This window comes from Dipteris shenzhenensis, chromosome 10 (assembly GCF_047967505.1).
Source record: "Dipteris shenzhenensis isolate YYH24624 ecotype China chromosome 10, Dip_SZ_1.0, whole genome shotgun sequence".
NCBI lineage: Eukaryota > Viridiplantae > Streptophyta > Polypodiopsida > Gleicheniales > Dipteridaceae > Dipteris > Dipteris shenzhenensis.
Window position 1 is genome coordinate 2,236,524 of NC_141605.1, and position 16,790 is coordinate 2,253,313.

General features: G+C 47.5%; 1 protein-coding gene and 1 pseudogene across 3 annotated transcripts in view; both read right to left on the reverse strand.

Moving 5' to 3' along the window:
* LOC147897255 (6-phosphogluconate dehydrogenase family protein) overlaps nt 1-16,790 on the reverse strand; it is a 162,114-nt gene that overhangs the window by 129,491 nt on the left and 15,833 nt on the right. The window lies entirely within an intron of this gene.
* LOC147897256 (uncharacterized) lies at nt 2,139-4,521 on the reverse strand (annotated as a pseudogene).

A 16,790-nucleotide genomic window follows, 5' to 3' on the forward strand; every position in this document is an offset into this window, starting at 1 on the left:
GAGCCAGTACCTCAGGCTACCACTGACGGGGCCACGGACCCGTCTCTTCAGGCAGGAGACATCCCTGTCCTGGTTCCATGTGCAGATGAGACTGCTCCTGACCCTGTTCAGATGTAGGAGCGCTCATCTAGGGAGAATCTTTGTGCAGAGTCCCGTGCTTTACTTGAGGAGGATGACATAATTGTGGTTGAGGTCAGGCAGATGTTGCCACGTTTGCCTACACCTGATAGAGGTAAGGGGGTTATTGGTTCCACTTCTTCCGTAAGGCTCCTTCGCACTCCTGTGCCAGAGGTACTCCTTCACATTCCTACGCCATAGGTACTTTGCAAGAATTCATTTTCAGTTCTGGCAGACTTGGTTGCGTTTGAGACATAGGAGGAGGTTGTACCCTCCACGCTTATGGAGCATATCTTCCAGAACAGAGTTTTCCCCTCAGCAAGGGGGGGGTGTGCTTTCCCCAGTTGACTTCCCTCCTCTTGATAGGAGGATTTTTTCACAAGAGAGGGCTTTCTCCGCTACCAGGTCGGGTAGGATCTTCCTTCTGGCCTCCTCTCGCAGATGAGGATTGTTAGTTGGAACGTTCAGGTACTCGGGGGTATACCTCACCGCCGCCGCAGGCAACTGATTCGTAACCAACTTCATCCAGGTGTTACTGGGGGTCCCATGGACATTCTAATGATCCAAGAACACAAATTGGATGCCAGGGATTGTTCCAAGTTGGGTAAGCTTCTTTCAGGCCACACTTTTTGGTCACCCACCTTGGGCACCAAGGGAGGTACTTGCATTTTTGTTGCTTCTTCTATACTCCCCTTGGTGATTGGACACGGGATCATAGTCCCTTCCAGAGCTCAGTGGATTATACTTTTGATTAATGGGCATAAGGTTGGTCTCTTAAACCTTTATGCACCCAATTCTAGAGGGGATCGTGTTATTTTTTGGAAAGAACTTCTTTCTTGGTCACATATTGCAGATGCTTGGATTATAGGGGGCAATTTCAACATGGTTGAAATGCCCTCAGACAAAAGGGGTGATAGGGAAGGTGGCCGCGTGGGATGCCTTCCTTTTTCAGTACAACGGCAGGGATGCTTGGCATGATGATGCTTTTCACACTCAGCCACATTCTCTACTGTTTTCTTGGTTGAACAGGAGATTGCAGATGCCTATACATGCACGGATTGACAGATTTTATCTGGATGATTGGGCTCTTGACAGAGGTGGTACTGTTTACATTGCAGCTGGGGTGTCCACTTCGAATCATTTTCTAGTGGCTTTGATGGTATCCCCATGTGAGGTGCCGCTCTACCAGTGTCAGGATTCCAGATTCTTTATATGTAGAGGAGGGCCTTACAGAGACAGTGTTGAGGACCTAGGTATCTCATTTGCAAGATGGGCAGCTTTCTCCTTCAGACTTAGCCGCAGCCCTCTCTCATATTAGTGACTTTTATCTTTCAGTTGCTCGTATCAGAAGGGGTGAGATCCTCATGCGTGAGATAGGTATCCGCGAGCAGTTGGCTGCCCTCCAGAGGGAGGAGCAGAAGAGGCCTACAGATGCTTGGATTTAGGAGCGCCTTGCTACAACAGGGGCTCAACAGCAGTCACTTTTAGATAAGAGAGCTGAGTATGCCTTTCACGCCAGAGAGTCATTTTGGACACAGAAGGGAGGTAGGGTCAACAAGCAGTTCTTCTCTACTCTTGGCCCCAGAGATAGTAGGGAGAGCATCTCACAGCTTGTTGATTCATCAGGCAGAGTTCTTCAGACATATCCAAAGGCCGTCTTGCAGGTTGCCATTGATTTCTCTCTCCCTTCTTACAGTAGATCTAGACACGCAAGCCTCAGATGATGCTAGAGTGGTTATTTGGCGATACTTACCTGGGTTGGTGACAGGGGATATGACTATTTCACTTGATGCACCCTTCACTAATGTACTAAACGAACTAAAAAATCTTAGGTGTATGTCCGATGGTACGTTCGATACAAGAAAAAAAAAAGAGGGATATTTTAGAGTTTTAGAGTAAGTTGAAACACAAACATGTCCATGACTTGATTCTTGAAAGTTGAAACACAAACATTCTAGAATCTACATGTTGCATAGGTGCAATTTGCAAAACTTAAAAGGACCGAAGATATATCATGATTCGTGACATAAAGTAGTGAGTACAAAAAGGGGGACCAAGGTCTAATATAGATGGAAAAAGTTTTACAAAAAGCTTTACTACTACAGGCAAGAGCCTAGGGCCTAGGCCCTAGGTCCTAGCCTCTAGGTACTCCTATCACTGTCAAATCCAAGACTATGATCACTCTCACTAGAGGATGATGAGGATCCATGAGACCCCTCACCATAGTCACCCTCACTAAGAACATTGCCCTCCTCATCATACTTCGGCTCTCTAGCCACAAGGGTGTCCTCAGCAACGGATGTGGTTGATATGCTCCCAGAGCCGCGCCTCACATAGGTTCGGGGAGTTGATGGCACGGATGTCCTGATACGAGCTGTGGATGCTATGCTACCACGAGTGCCACCAACTGGAGTGGTGACCCTTCTCCCAATGCGAGTGTGTGACACTCGTCGATCTATCTCCTCGAGCTCCAAGTAGAGATCCCTGAAAATTTGATCCTACTCTGGATCGCGCTCTCTAGTAACACTTTTAAGCTTATCTGCCGATAGCTTGCACTCATCCACATTTACCTGAAAATTTGACGTGTGGATTGTAGTTAGAACTTCCTAGTATGGAAAGCAAATATGAGTTTACAATAAGTTGAAAAGTCTACCTGCTAGCCATAGGCATCTCAAGCATATTGCGCAACATATGTAAGTTAGAGCGACAATAAATAAGCGGGTCCAATTGTTTTGTGCTAAGCTTGTTGTGTATCTTTGTGTGAATGAGAGAGTAGGCAGACCAATTCCTCTCACACACACCAGAGGAGCAATCCTAATGTACATCAAGATTCAAACATTAATTTTAAGTAAACAATTTCAAGATTGAAGAGCCTAGAGGTATGAATTTAAATATTAGAGTGTAACGTGTTCTAGCTTTAGATTTCTAATTACCTGTGCAAGAATCCTCATAGCTACTTTTTGTAGATGGGGCAATTGGTACCCAAAAGACTCCCACCAAAAAAGAGGTTTGACCAAGGAGTCCCTCTTCCAACACACGGTGGAAGCAAATGCGGTTTCCCTTTGGTCATTGTAGTTAATAAGTTCTTGAAGAAATGCACCATGCTTGTCCTCATGCAAGGCTTTAGGAAGATATGCATCTCTATCAGAGGCCCACTCCGAGTCCGTAAAGACAGAGAGGGCCTTGAAAGCGGGATGCATGAGGGCAGCAAAACCATGGATGGGTCGTTTCATCCACTTCCACCTCTTGTTGACATGAAAGAGAATATTGTCCCGCTTTGGTGTGGTATCCAAAATATCACTAATATCCAAAGCATAACGATAAGTTAGAGTCTAGACTCAAGAGATTATTAATTAACATTCAAAATCAAAGAAACAAGATTCGATATTAGGATTGTAGATTTATAAGTTACCATAACGGACTAATATCCGTATCTAGAACGGTGGAGGCGCTAATCTCTGCAATGGCTTCTTTCATGAAGTGATGGAGAAGCCCCAAAGTAGCCCCCTCCATGTCCAACATGCGTAATACCTTGTACAAGGGTGTAATGGCAATGACAATGGCCTTCACCCCTTGCCAAAAAGACTCTCTCAAGCAAATCCGTTGAATGTCTTTGGCATCTTGTTGAGTTGCATTCGACTCTCCTTCAAGCCATTCTTTATATTCATCGAACACGACCGTCTTTTGGAGCTTGTTTTGAACATCATAGAGCTGCTCAAGAAGTAGCCACATAGCAGCAAATCATGTCTTTGATGGCTTCTTGAGCTCCAAGTTGGTATAGATACGAAAGATGGCAAGAAGCTTGCTTTTGGAGTTGATGAAGCTCACAATGGAGCAAGTGTCACTCACAATGGTCTTTACCCAAGGCTATTTACCAATGTCCTCCATGAGAAGGTCAAGGCAATGACTAGCATATGGAGTCCACACTATTGAGGGAAACTCCCCTTCAAGCATGCGACCCATGGACCTACAATTGGAGGCATTGTCCGTTACGACTTGCACCACATTTGGGGGACCGACCTACATGACAAGTTTCAGCTTGTAAGATTCAAGAAGAAGAAGTAGATTGAAGATAAAAAAATAAAAGAAAAGTATAGCATCCTGAATGTGACGATAGATTAAGGAGGCGGTGGTTTTTCTTCCCTTCTCTCCCGCATCCACAGCCCGCAAGAAGTATGTGCCAAGAGGGCAAGAGACAAGAATGTTGATGATGCCTCTCTTCTTTCTATCACACCATCCGTCGGAGAGAATGGAGCATCCATACTTAGCCCACCCAGCACGCACGGGCTCGAGAGATGTGTTGATTCTCTCCCTCTCTTCATCTAGCTTCTTGGTACGCATGTCGTTGTAGCTAACTCCATCCCACCCTTCACATGGATCAACTGAGGCTATGGCTTTCATCATTCTTCGCCACCGGTCACATTAAAGCACATGGAAAGAGAGATTGTACTCAATGACGGTGTGGGCAATCTCTATTTCAACTTGTCTTTGCCGCTCCTTCAAGAATGACAATGCACCGGAGAGGCCATCCGTGGCTTGGACAAGAGTGGCTTGCCTCCTCCTTGGAGCATCACTTGTCTTCGTTCTCTTTGATGCCGTACCGGAGGACATAGTAGCCCCAACGAAGGCAACAGAGACGGATTGAGAGGCCTCATCCTCCGCTTCGGATGAGGAATTATCCGGGCACACCATCTCCTCTCGTGCCATAGTTGGTGACATTGCGGGCAGCAAGAGAGAGAGAGAGAGAGAGAGAGAGAGAGAGAGAGAGAGAGAGAGATGAGGAGGGAGAAGGACGAAGAGGCTTGAATCTTGATGCTTGGAGAAAGGGAGAGAGATGGAGATGGAGAGGGAGAGAGATGGAGATGGAGAGAAGCTTGATGGAGAGGGAGGAAGAGGGAGATGGAGAGGGAGCTTGATGGAGGGGCCCAAGAGAGATGGAGAGGAGCTTGATGGAGAGGGAGAGAGAAGTAGAAGTAGAATTTTATTATCGTCCTCGGGGGGGCAAAAATGACCCATGGGACCTAATCCTCAGTACAAAAATCTCATCCGCTGTAAAGGGGTCAAGAATTTTCAAGTTCTTGACGGTACAAAAAAAGACGAGTGACAAAAGATCCCAACACTGCCGGAGAGGCAGTGGAGAGAACTGATGAGATCTGAGTGGTGTCTGTCAATATCTGCTGATAGTCGTCTCTGATGTGTGCATATCGGGGGCAGTGTAGGGCTATATGTGCCTCTATAGAGAGAGAGATGGAGAGGGAGCTTGATGGTGAGGCCCAAGGGAGATGGAGAGGAGCTTGATGGAGAAAGAAAGAAAGAAAGAAAGAAATTTTATTAAAGGTCCACGGAAGGCCATACATGGCCTATGGGACACAAAATCATCCGAAAGGAAAATACATCATCAACGATGCGCCAACTAGGTGGCCTCATCGTTGATGGAGAGGGAGAGAGAGAGAGATGGAGAGGGAGCTTGATGGAGAGGCCCAAGGGAGATGGAGAGAAGCTTGATGGAGAGGGAGATGGAGATGGAGGGGGAGCTTGATGGAGAGGGAGAGGGGGATGGAGATGGAGGGAGAGCTTGATGGAGAGGCCCGAGGGAGATGGAGAGAGAGCTTGATGGAGAGAGAGAGCTTGAAGAAGAGGGAGCTTGATGGAGACGGAGATTGATGGAGATGGAGAAGTGATGGAGGAGGGGGGGATGAAGAGGGAGCTTGATGGAGAGGGAGGGAGAGAGGGAGAGAAAGAGGGAGATGGAGATGGAGATGGAGAGGAGAGAGGGAAAGGGAGAGGGAGATGGAGAGGGAGATGGAGGGAGAGGGAGATGGAGAGGAGGTGGGCAGCGGGCTGCTTGATGGCTAGGGAGATGGACAGGCAAGATTGCTTGGTGGAGAGGGGGAGGGGTAAGAGGGGTATATATGCAGGTTTGGAGGAGAGGCTGGCCCCAACAGTAAAAAACGGGCAGAAAACGGTCAAAAAAAGGTCAAAAAATAAAAACCCTAATCGATCGAAATCCTAAAAAATAGGCAACCGTACGGGATGTTCCGTACGTCAAACGTAGGCAACCCTGGATGGTACACCTGAGGAAGGCCTGGAAATCTTATGAAGAGTGACGTCGTCTGGCTGTCTTTCTTGACAGGATCAAACCCCAAAGAAAAAGGGCTTTAAAAAATCCTCCTGGAGCCCAGTGCTAACGGGCTAGACTGCAGCACTGTACGAGCTACCTCTGAGGAGTCAAAAACAACCTGGAAGAAACCTCGCCCAAGTAGACAAACATCTGTGAAGTGCCCTGCAAGGTCTCCAGGTAGAGTGGCGAGCATTCAGTCCCTGGCCTGTAACCTGGAACCCATGGATGGAAGCAAAGAGCGATGTCGAGCTCTCTTGCTCAGTATCTTTTTTGAGCTGCTGCAGCTCGTCTTTTGAGAAAACAACTATTTTCGCGGCCAGTGGGAGTGGACAGAGATTGGCTGAAGGCAGAGCCATCGCCAATCGAGGTGGGTGAGGCCGACTCGAACACGAAAAGTTTCCTTCCGCACTAAGCTGCCCGAGAGCGAAGGAGGAAGGTGAGCTGAGGAGGAGGAGGAGGAGCAGGAGGAGCAGGGGCTGAGGAGGAAAGGGAGGAGGGGGAGGATGAGGAAGAGGATGAGGAGGAGGGAGGAGGCAGAGAAGGGGTAGGCAGAGAGGAGGGAGGAGGAGTAGAGGGGGAAGGGAGGAGGGGTTGAGGTGAGGGTAGAAGGGGCGGGGGAGGGGGGAGGGGAGGGGGGGGAGGTAGAGGAGGCGGGGAGGAGGGGTAGTGGAGGCGGGGGGTAGGGAGGGCTGAGAAGAGGGTAGAGGAAGTAGGGGAAGGGGAAGGGCTGAGGCGGGGGGAGGAGGAGGGAGGGAAGAGGCAAGGGTAGAGGAGGCAGGGTAGAGGGCTGAGGCGGGGGGTAGGGAGCGCTGAGAGGGAGGAGAGAGAGGGGAGCGGCTGAGAAGGAGGAGGCAGGGAAGGGGGGGAAGGGCTGAGGCGGGGGGTAGAGGAGGCCGGGTAGGGAGTGGCTGGGAGGGAGGCAGCCGGGGGAGAGGGAGGGGAGGTAGGGAGGGAGACGGGCTGAGAGGGCAGAGAGGGAAGGGCAGCAAGGGAGGAGGAGGGGGCTGAGAGAGAGGAGAGGCTGAGAGAGAGAAGGGGGCTGAGAGAGAGAAGAGGCTAGGCTGAGAGGAGGGAGGGGCAGTCGTGCGGGGAGGAGCAGCAGCTCACCTTTGCAACCATTTTTTAACCCACACCACTATCTTTTTGGTCCCTCAATGTTAGGACCTAAAAATAAAAAAATGAAAAAAAAAAGTTTGGTCCCTCAATGTTAGGACCTAAATGGGGATTCTAAAGGTGGTGGGGTCCAAAACAGCCAGCAGTGAGCAGGGAGAAGCTGGATTTGCTCTAAAACTTTCCTTGGAGCAGGCAAGATGAGACTTGGTGGAGTTTGCAACAATCTATGCTTCTAGAAGCAAATGACAATTTCTAGATGAATGTAGCACAGGCCACCTAAATAGCACAAACTTAATATAAACAGATGAAGTGTCCCTTTTTTTTCTGAAACAATGCTCTCTTTTTTTTTCAAAGAAAAGACTTCAATTAAGTATGAAAGAAACTCCGAGAGCAAAGCTCAACAAAAAAGTACATAATGCAAGGCATGAAAAAAAAAAGCCTAATAGGATCCAAAAAGCTCCTATAAAAGAGCAAGAGAAAATGTTGGTGCCACCTCAACCCTCTGGGGACTCCAAGAATAGCAGGGAGCCGCTCCACTCCTTGAAGAAAATAGTCCTCTTGGTAGAGGCTGCCCGTGAAGACCCCTACATGCTCCCCCAAATGGCCACCAAGATGTGTACCGTATCTGCCCAAATACTTGCCAATGTGTGTGCAGGGTGGACCTATGAACCATCCAAAGCCTCTATGCACCTGGATCTCCAAATATGCCACGCTTATATGCTCGCCAAAATCTCCCATGGGGTATTCAACAAAGGCATGCCCATGTCTATAATGGGCGTGCTGGGAACGTCATCTAAAGAACATGACTCAAAAAGAGCCCAAGAAAAGGCAAGTCTCTTATAAAACACCCGAGGTCCAGAAAGAGAGAGCCAAGCCACCGAGTCCCAGGTCATGATAAAAGGAGAGCACATGAAGGTGCTCAATACCTAGCAATCCCCTGCCAAATAATCCTTACTTATCTGTAGCCGCATAAGCAATGCTGCATAGACTCCTCAATAGAAAGGCAACGAGTACAACCTGGACCTCCATTAGCTCACTGCAATCCCTCCATGAATAGAGAGCCAAACGAAAAAGAGTTATTTCAAACGGATTTCCAAAGTCTATTCCAAAATAATTTCAACAAATCAACTGAAATCTAAAAATTCTCCCAATAAGGAGCTTTAGTGGGCTGCTAGTCTCTCAAGCATAGTTGGAACCGTACGCGTACGATCGTCCATACTGTACGATTCCGTACGCGTTTTTTTTTTTTTTTGGGCAAAAAAATATACTTACTACAGTCCGCCCGTACGGCCAGTCGTCTCCAATTTGCAGTAGCAGGCGTGGTTCTCCACGCTCCAGCCTCCACCCTTGACCCTTGGCCCTTGAAAGTTGAGCCCAGCCGTACGTCCATACCATTTCCGTACAGCCTTGGCCCTTGAGCCCAGCCGTACAATTTCCGTACAGGCTACAACCAAGCTGCCAGCCATACAACCAGCGTACCAAGTCCTGCAGGCTACCGTACAGCCAGCCCTTCAAGCACCCGTGACCCAAGATCCAATGCAGGCTGCAACCTTCCACTGTCCAGACTCCAGAGTCCACCTTGAGCTCTCGAGTCTCATGCTTCAGCTACCTAGGTCCTGGCCTTCAGCAAGAGAAGATTCTATGAGCTCTTGTGACTCTTAGCCTCCAGGATTCGATTGAAGGAGGACCGAGGTGACCACTGACTCCCTCTTATCTCTTCCAAGTTCCATCATCCATGTTATCTGTTGAATTTTGGGTCTTAAAGTTTCTTCTCATTCTCAAATTCAGATTCTCATCTCTCTCTCTCTCTCTCTCTCTCTCTCTCTCTCTCTCTCTCATATGGGAAGAAAGAAAGGAGAAGAATGGGAATTTGTGGAGACACTGAAGCCTTTGGGAAAGGGGCAGTTCACTTGTAAATGCAAGTACTACCCTCACAAATGGGATGGAGGACCTACCCGCATAAGAGCACACTTTCTTGGGCTGACAGGCCTTGGGGTTGACCCTTGCTTCTCCCCCCCTGAAAATGTGAAAGACACTTGCAGAAGGCTGCAAGCAAAGGCAAAAATAAATAAATTTGCAGAAGAGCTTGATGCAGATGTGGCTGATTTGGGAGATGCCTGGGAGAGTGGTGCTGCAAGTGCAAGTGCAAGTGCATCTACACATGAACCAAAAAATAAGAAACAAAACGTGACCCAGGGAGCCGTGGCCAAGGCATGGGAGTCCCAGGCATGGAAGGATGCCCACATTGCTCTTCGGCGCTTTTTCTTTGCAGAGGACATTCCTCATTGGAAGGTGAGAAGTCCATAATTTTTGGAAATGGTCTGTGCAATTAGCTAAGTTGTGTAGGTCATCTTCTCTCGGTTCTAGTGATGCCCTATGGGCCCTAGTATGTGCCTTGTAGGCATAGTAATAGGCACTCTAGTACTTTAGTGCCTTTTATGCCACATAGGACATTTAGTCCTATGTGACACCTAGGACACTTAGTCCTAGGGGGGTCTACCTTCAAGTACATTGTACTTTCTTTTCTTCAAGTTAGTTGGCGTGACGGCTTATCTCCATCGACTCTTGTACTTGATCGTTTTGCTCATCGCTCCTACAGTGGTATCAGAGCGGGTATTGCTTTTGTCTTCCAGCTCTCCTCAGCCCCCCGAGTCCTCCATTGCTCATTGGGAGTCTGCTGCTCTGCTGGTCGTCACATCTCTAGCCTGTTCGAGGATCTTCAACTGCTGTCTAAGGCTCAATATTTTATATTACTGTAAAGCTTTATTGGCTAATTTTTTTACATTTGTACAAATATTTAAGCCTTGTAAAGCCTTCTAGGCTATTTCCCACATTTATTGCCATATGAAGCCTTGTAAAGCCTTTTGGGCTATTTTTCACATTTATTGTATCAAGGGTTGTATATTGTACTTCACTTGTATGTATCTAAATTCTTCATTATCTTTTCTTGTAGGATTATGGAGCAATTAACTAATGTGGTGGCTATCCTAAATGACTCTGAGATCAGAGAATGGGTTTCTGATGTCACTTTGAATTTCAAAGGAAAGGAATATAGCCCCAATGGCTTTGGTAGGTGGACTCAATATCACATGGGCAAAAGAGCTTGGTTTCTTCATCAAAAGGAAAAGAGACTCTTTCTACTTATGTCAAAAAGGGAGTTCAATGGTGTTGAAGATCCATGGTGCTGATTTGCAGGTTTCTCTTCCAGCACAAAATGATCCCACTATTCATGATGCAGTGATTGACGAAAGAGCTGTCAATAGCCAGCAAAGGCAAGTTCCCAGATGGCTTCTTGATACATTGAGGGACAGCAAACAAGATCAGCCTTTTACTGCTCGGACAAGATCAGGGAATAGACAAATGCATGGTCACTTTCTTGAGTTTGCACTCCTTGCTACAGCTTGCAATGAAGAGCCTTTGTGCCATAAAGATGCTTTTGATAGCAAACAGTGGATGGATGCAATGAGAGCTGAGTTACAATCCATTGCCAAAAATGACACATGGGAATTAGTAGATCTCCCTCCCGGCAAGCATGCCATTGGTACCCGGTGGGTCTACAAATTAAAAAGGAAATCTAATGGCAGTATAGATCGACACAAAGCCCGTCTTGTTGCAAAAGGGTATGCCCAACAACAAGGCATTGACTTTGAGGAGACCTTTGCTCCCACATCCAGGATTACTACTATTAGATGTGTCATTGCCATTGCAGCCCATCACCATTGGCAAGTGCACCAGCTTGACATCAAGACTGCTTTTCTTCATGGGGATTTGCAAGAAGAAGTTTATGTAACACAAACTCCTGGCTTTGAGGTTGTTAATTCTGAAAACAAGGTATGCCCGCTTAGAAAAGCCCTTTATGGTTTGAAGCAGGCACCCAGGGCATGGTATGCCAAAATTCATGCACACTTACTATCCCTTGGTTTTCAGAATAGCCCCACAGAGCCCACTCTTTATGTCCGTGGGAGTGGATCTGATTTTTTAGTGATTTTTTAGTGCTAATTTTATATGTGGATGATATGCTAATCACGGGCCCAGATACTCAGCATATTGCAGCTTTCAAGGCTGATTTGCAGCAGGCTTTTGAAATGTCAGACATGGGACAGCTACACTATTATTTGGGCATTCAGTTTGCTCATGTTGAGGGGGGTACAATGATGTCACAATCCAAGTATATTGGACAGCTCCTTGATCATTTTCAGTTTGAGGATTGCAAGCCAATCTCTACACCAGTGGACCCTGGCTTCAAATTTTCAGCTCATGATGGGAGCCCACCATGTGATATCACCCTTTACCAGCAGGCTGTTGGATGTCTCATTTACTTATGTCACACCAGACCTGACTTACAGTATGCAATATCTCAGCTCAGCAGGTTCATGCACATGGTTCATGCACATACCCAGTTCACAGCATTGGCAGGCAGTGAAGAGAGTCTTCAGATATCTCAGAGGCACTCAGGATTTAGCCCTCTTCTATGGTGATCAGGGTTCACTTACCATGCATGCTTACACGGATAGTGACTGGGCAGGTTGTTCTGACACCAGAGTGTCACATACCGGCAATTGTTTTTTGCTTGGCAGTTCATGTATCTCTTGGCTCAGCAAGAAGCAACCAATAGTTGCCACATCTAGCTGTGAGGCTGAGTACAGGGCAGCCTTCACTGCTACAGTAGAGTGTGTCTGGCTTCGATAGTTACTTACAGATCTTGGTATTCGCCAGACATCCTTCACTACGGTCTACACTGACAGCCAGAGTGCTTTGGCCATTGCGCGTAACCCAGTGTTTCATGCATGTACCAAGCACATTGAAGTTCACTATCATTATATTCGAGAGCGATTGTCAGCAAGAGACATAGAGTTGTCCTACCTTCCCACAGAGGACAACATAGCAGATATGTTTACAAAGGCACTTCCTCGTCTCGAATTCGAAGTCTTCTGATAGGCTTTACACTTGGTTCCCTTTGTTACATGATCTGACATACCCTGTACATTCATAGGTGGCTATATCCTTTTGGATGAACATGTGCCACCATGACCAAAAAATACCACGTATTCTGAGACGTTTCCAGAATACTTCAGCCCATACCATGGAGGGGGGTTTGTAGGCCATCTTCTCCCGATTCTAGTGATGCCCTATGGACCCCGGTATGTGCCTTGTAGGCATAGCAATAAGCACTCTAGTACTTTAGTGCCTTTTATGCCACATAGGACATTTAGTCCTAGGTGACACCTAGGACACTTAGCCCTAGGGTCTACCTTCAAGTACATTGTACTTTCTTTTCTTCAAGTTAGTTGACGTGATGGCTTATCTCCATCGACTCCTGTACTTGCTCTTTTTGCTCATCGCTCCTACAAGTTGGGCCTAGCTTTAAGCCTCCATCCTACAAATCCTTGCGTACTTCGGAGCTGAAAAATGAGGTGGTATGCATAGATCAAGAGTTGCTGCAGTTTCGGGAGAAATGGAAAAAGTATGGATGCGGCATAGTGTGTGATCGCTGGTCTGACACTCGGCATAGGCCTATCATTAATATTATGGTCTCATGCATATAGTTGACAGCTACAAGTTGCAAGGAATTTCTCATGGTTTTTATGATAATATGTGAAGCTTCCAACATCAAAATTCTTGATATGGTGCATAGGCAGTGTTAAAATGAGACACTTTGATCAAAAAACAAGCACCATCTATATCATTGAACTTGATTGAATGAAAAACATTCTAGAGATAATAAGCTCAAAGAAACTTCATGAGTTTGCTCAATCCTCGCTCCACTTCAAGCTGTCTCCTCTTAGTGGATTGTTGTTGGTGGACTGGTAAATTGCCTTAATTTCTTTTTTTTTTTCATGAAAAATACTTCTATTAAGTAAGAACAAAAACCCGCGAGAGCTAATAAAAAACCCCCTCAGAGTGAGGTGGAAAGAAACCAAGGCTGAGGCTGAAAGTGCCATCTCAACCCTGTAGTAGATTCAGAGAAGAAAGGAGAATCCTTCCATTCCCTGAAGAAAGAAGCCCTCCTAGCTGAGGCTGCACGGGAGTCCCCCTGCATACCCGTCCATACGGCCATCAGAGTGTGTACGATGTCTGTCCAGATACTAGCCAATGTGTGCGAGGGATGAACCTAAGTACCCTCCATAGCCTCTGTGCATCTGGATCTCCAGATATGCCAGGCTGCTATGCTCGCTATAATCTCCCAAGAAGTATCCACAGAGGCATGTACAGCTGTAAAAGGACGGTGTGTAACCACATCCAACGAGCAGAGCTCAACCCGATGATGTCGAACCGAAATGGCCCGGGAGGAGTCAAGTCCCTCATAGAAAACCTGAGGTCCTGTAAGAGAAATCCAAGCCACCGAGCCCCAAGTCATAAAGAGTGGGGAATGGGCAAAGTGACTGAAGATCCTGGCTATCCCCATCCAAATCAATCTCGCCTGTCTGCAATCCCATAAGCAATGCTGAATAGACTCCGAAGCAGAAAGGCAACGAGGGCAAGTAGGGTCGGCTCCGAATCTGGACCTCCAAAGGTTCACTGCAATCCCTCCATGAATAGAAAGCCAAAAGAAGATAGTGATCTTTCTATTCCTGTGGGATTTCCAGAGCCTCCTCCAGAAGTACCTCTGCTGATCCGCAGTAATACCAAAAGTCTCCCAATGAGGAACTCTGGAGGGTCTCCAACCTCTACTACTGAGCTGAAATCTCCTGGCATTACTGACCGTGTAACGAAAGAAGGGGATGGTCTTCTCTCGATGCCCCGCGTCAATCCACTCCCACTCTCAGGGGTCCCACTGTAAATACCTGATGGGAACTCCTCCATAGAGCCAAAGTCTCCAAGACCCGGTGGAGAGTAACTGGGGGTCAGGGTCTAAGAACCACTCTGAATCTGATCCCTGCATCAAAAGGCCTACGACCCTGATAGGCTGAAAAGCAGACTCAAGCAATATATCATCTGTAGATCTGAGCAATCTGCCACCATCCTGGACACTGAAAACCAAAGCATCCTCCTGTGCACCTCGGAAGGCTAAGACCTGAAGTGGAACCCCGCCTCTCGAGAAAGTACCTGCCCAAGTGGAGGTAGTGAGAGGCATATCATCTGTGTCTATCCAAGCCTCTGGATGGGCTGACTCAATCTGCAAGATCCTCCCTGCACTCCCTCTGAGATGTCCTGTCAACCCTGACTTGGTTTCCTCTGGAAGCCTACGGAAGGCTTTCCAAGATCCCAAAGAAGAAGCAGGTCCCCTCTCCCACCTGGCCCACTGCATGTAGAGTGAGGCACCCAGTGGTCTGCCACGATCATCTAAAATACTGTCGTTCCACATGATGGGCTGCCTATCAATCTCTTCCCGGGAGGAAGGAGGAATCCTCCGAAGAGAGCTTCTGAAACTAGCCCAAGCTTTCAGAATGGCAACCATGAGAGGGGATGAAGGTGATCTGAGGTGTGCTGAGGTGAAAATCCATCTAACACTGCTCATCCAGTCTCCTCCTGAGGAAGGTGTGCACCTCTGTATGCTGCTGATAAGAAAGTCCTTCCACGGTTCCTGTCCTGGCATAAGTCCTCGCACCACTATCTTGCAAAGTAAGGCTCTGCACTGTAAATCTGGATCAATAATATTGAGACCCCCATCCTGTGTAGGGAGGATGAGGGTCTCCCAAGCCACTCTGGCTAAGGCATCTGCTGTGCCATCAAGCCCACTCCAGAGAAAGTTCCTGATCGGTCTTCTGAGCTGAATGATGCAGTCCCTAGAACGGCACCAACATGAACAAATAAACCAGGCCGTGGCCAAGAGGACCTGGTTGACCACCACAACTCTAGAGGCAAGATCCAGCTTGGCTGAGCTCCAAAAGAGAAGCTTCCTTCTGATGCTCTCCAACACGGGAGCAAACTGCTGCGTGGTAGAAATACCCAAGCCGACCTGGCAGCCCAAATACCTGATAGGCACACCCCTCTGAACCCAAGTGAACCCTATGTCAAGTCCCCAAACTGGAGTGTCCTCATCACTCATCCAAAAGCCATTGGATTTATGCCAATTTATCTGCGCCCCTGCCGCCAAGCAAAATAAATCCAATGCTGTCCTGAAAGAAGTCAATGTCTGTGGAGAGGCATCCAAATAAATCGCTGTGTCATCAGCCAACTCACTGTCAAGCAGCTCCTCTTCTCTTCTGATAGGAAGTCTCAGCCCAAAGATGTCAGCTTGAGATCTAACATAGATGCTCATAGCTTCGGCCACGAATAAAAAAAGGAAAGGAGCAAGGGGGCATCCCTGACGGACTGATCTCGAAATCTGAAATCTCTCACCCCTTACCCCACCAATAAGTACCTGGCTATGGGCTGATCTGTACAAAGAGGAAACACCTCTGATCCAAACATCAGTGAATCCAAAGCGTAGTAGGGTGCCCTCCAAAAAACTCCAATCTACTCTGTCATAAGCTTTTTCAAAATCCAACAGTAGAATGGCAAGATTCTGGCCACTCTGCACGGCCTACTCTGAAGCTTCCCAGAAAGAAAAAATGTTATCAAAAATACTTCTGCCATGCACAAATCCCGTCTGAGTGTCGTGGATAAGATCAGGGAGAAGTGGCTGCAATCGGAGGCTGATAGCCTTGGCCAGAATCTTGTAACAAGTCCCCAGAAGTGTGATAGGCCTCCACTGGGACAATAAATTTCTGCTACCTCCTTTTGGGATAAGGTGGATGAGGCCCTCTGTAAGCGATTCAGGCATCTCGCCAGAGTCCCAAATGGCCTGCATGGCTGAAGTAATATAGTCTCCAATCATATCCCAAAATGCAATGAAAAAAGACGGAGTGAGGCCATCTAAACCTGGGCACTTGCCCTTGTGAAGGGCTGAAAGTGCAGTCCTGAACTCTGTGTTGGTGAAAGGTGCATCAAGTAGAACATGCATATCCGGATTCACCAACACTGGGATACTCTGCCAAATAACCTGTCTAGCATCCTCTATATCGTGTGTCTCAGGATCAGCAGTAAGGAGGGTGGCATAGAAATCTGAAGCTATGCGTAAGACGTCATCTGGCTCTGTCTGTAAAACCCCATGTGAGTCAATAAGCTGAGATACACTCTCTCTACTATGTCTAGGGCCAAGAGTAGAGAAGAAGTGTTTATTGACTCTACCACCCATCTGAATCCAGAAGGACTCCCGTGCATGAAAGGCATACTCTGCTCTCTGATCAAGCAATAACTGCAAGTGAGCCCTCGCTGCAGCAAGGCGCTCCTGAATCCAAGCATCTGAAGGCCGTTTCTGCTCTTCCCTCTGCAAAGCTGCTAACTGCTGGCGAACACCAATCTCACGTCTGAGAATATCTCGTCTCCTGGTAGAAGCAACTGAGCAATAAAAGTCGCTAATACCAGAGAGGGCAGCGGCTAAATGTGAAGGATGTGGCTGCCCTCCCTGGACATGAGCAAACCATACCCGTAGGGCTGCCTCTGTAAGGTCCTC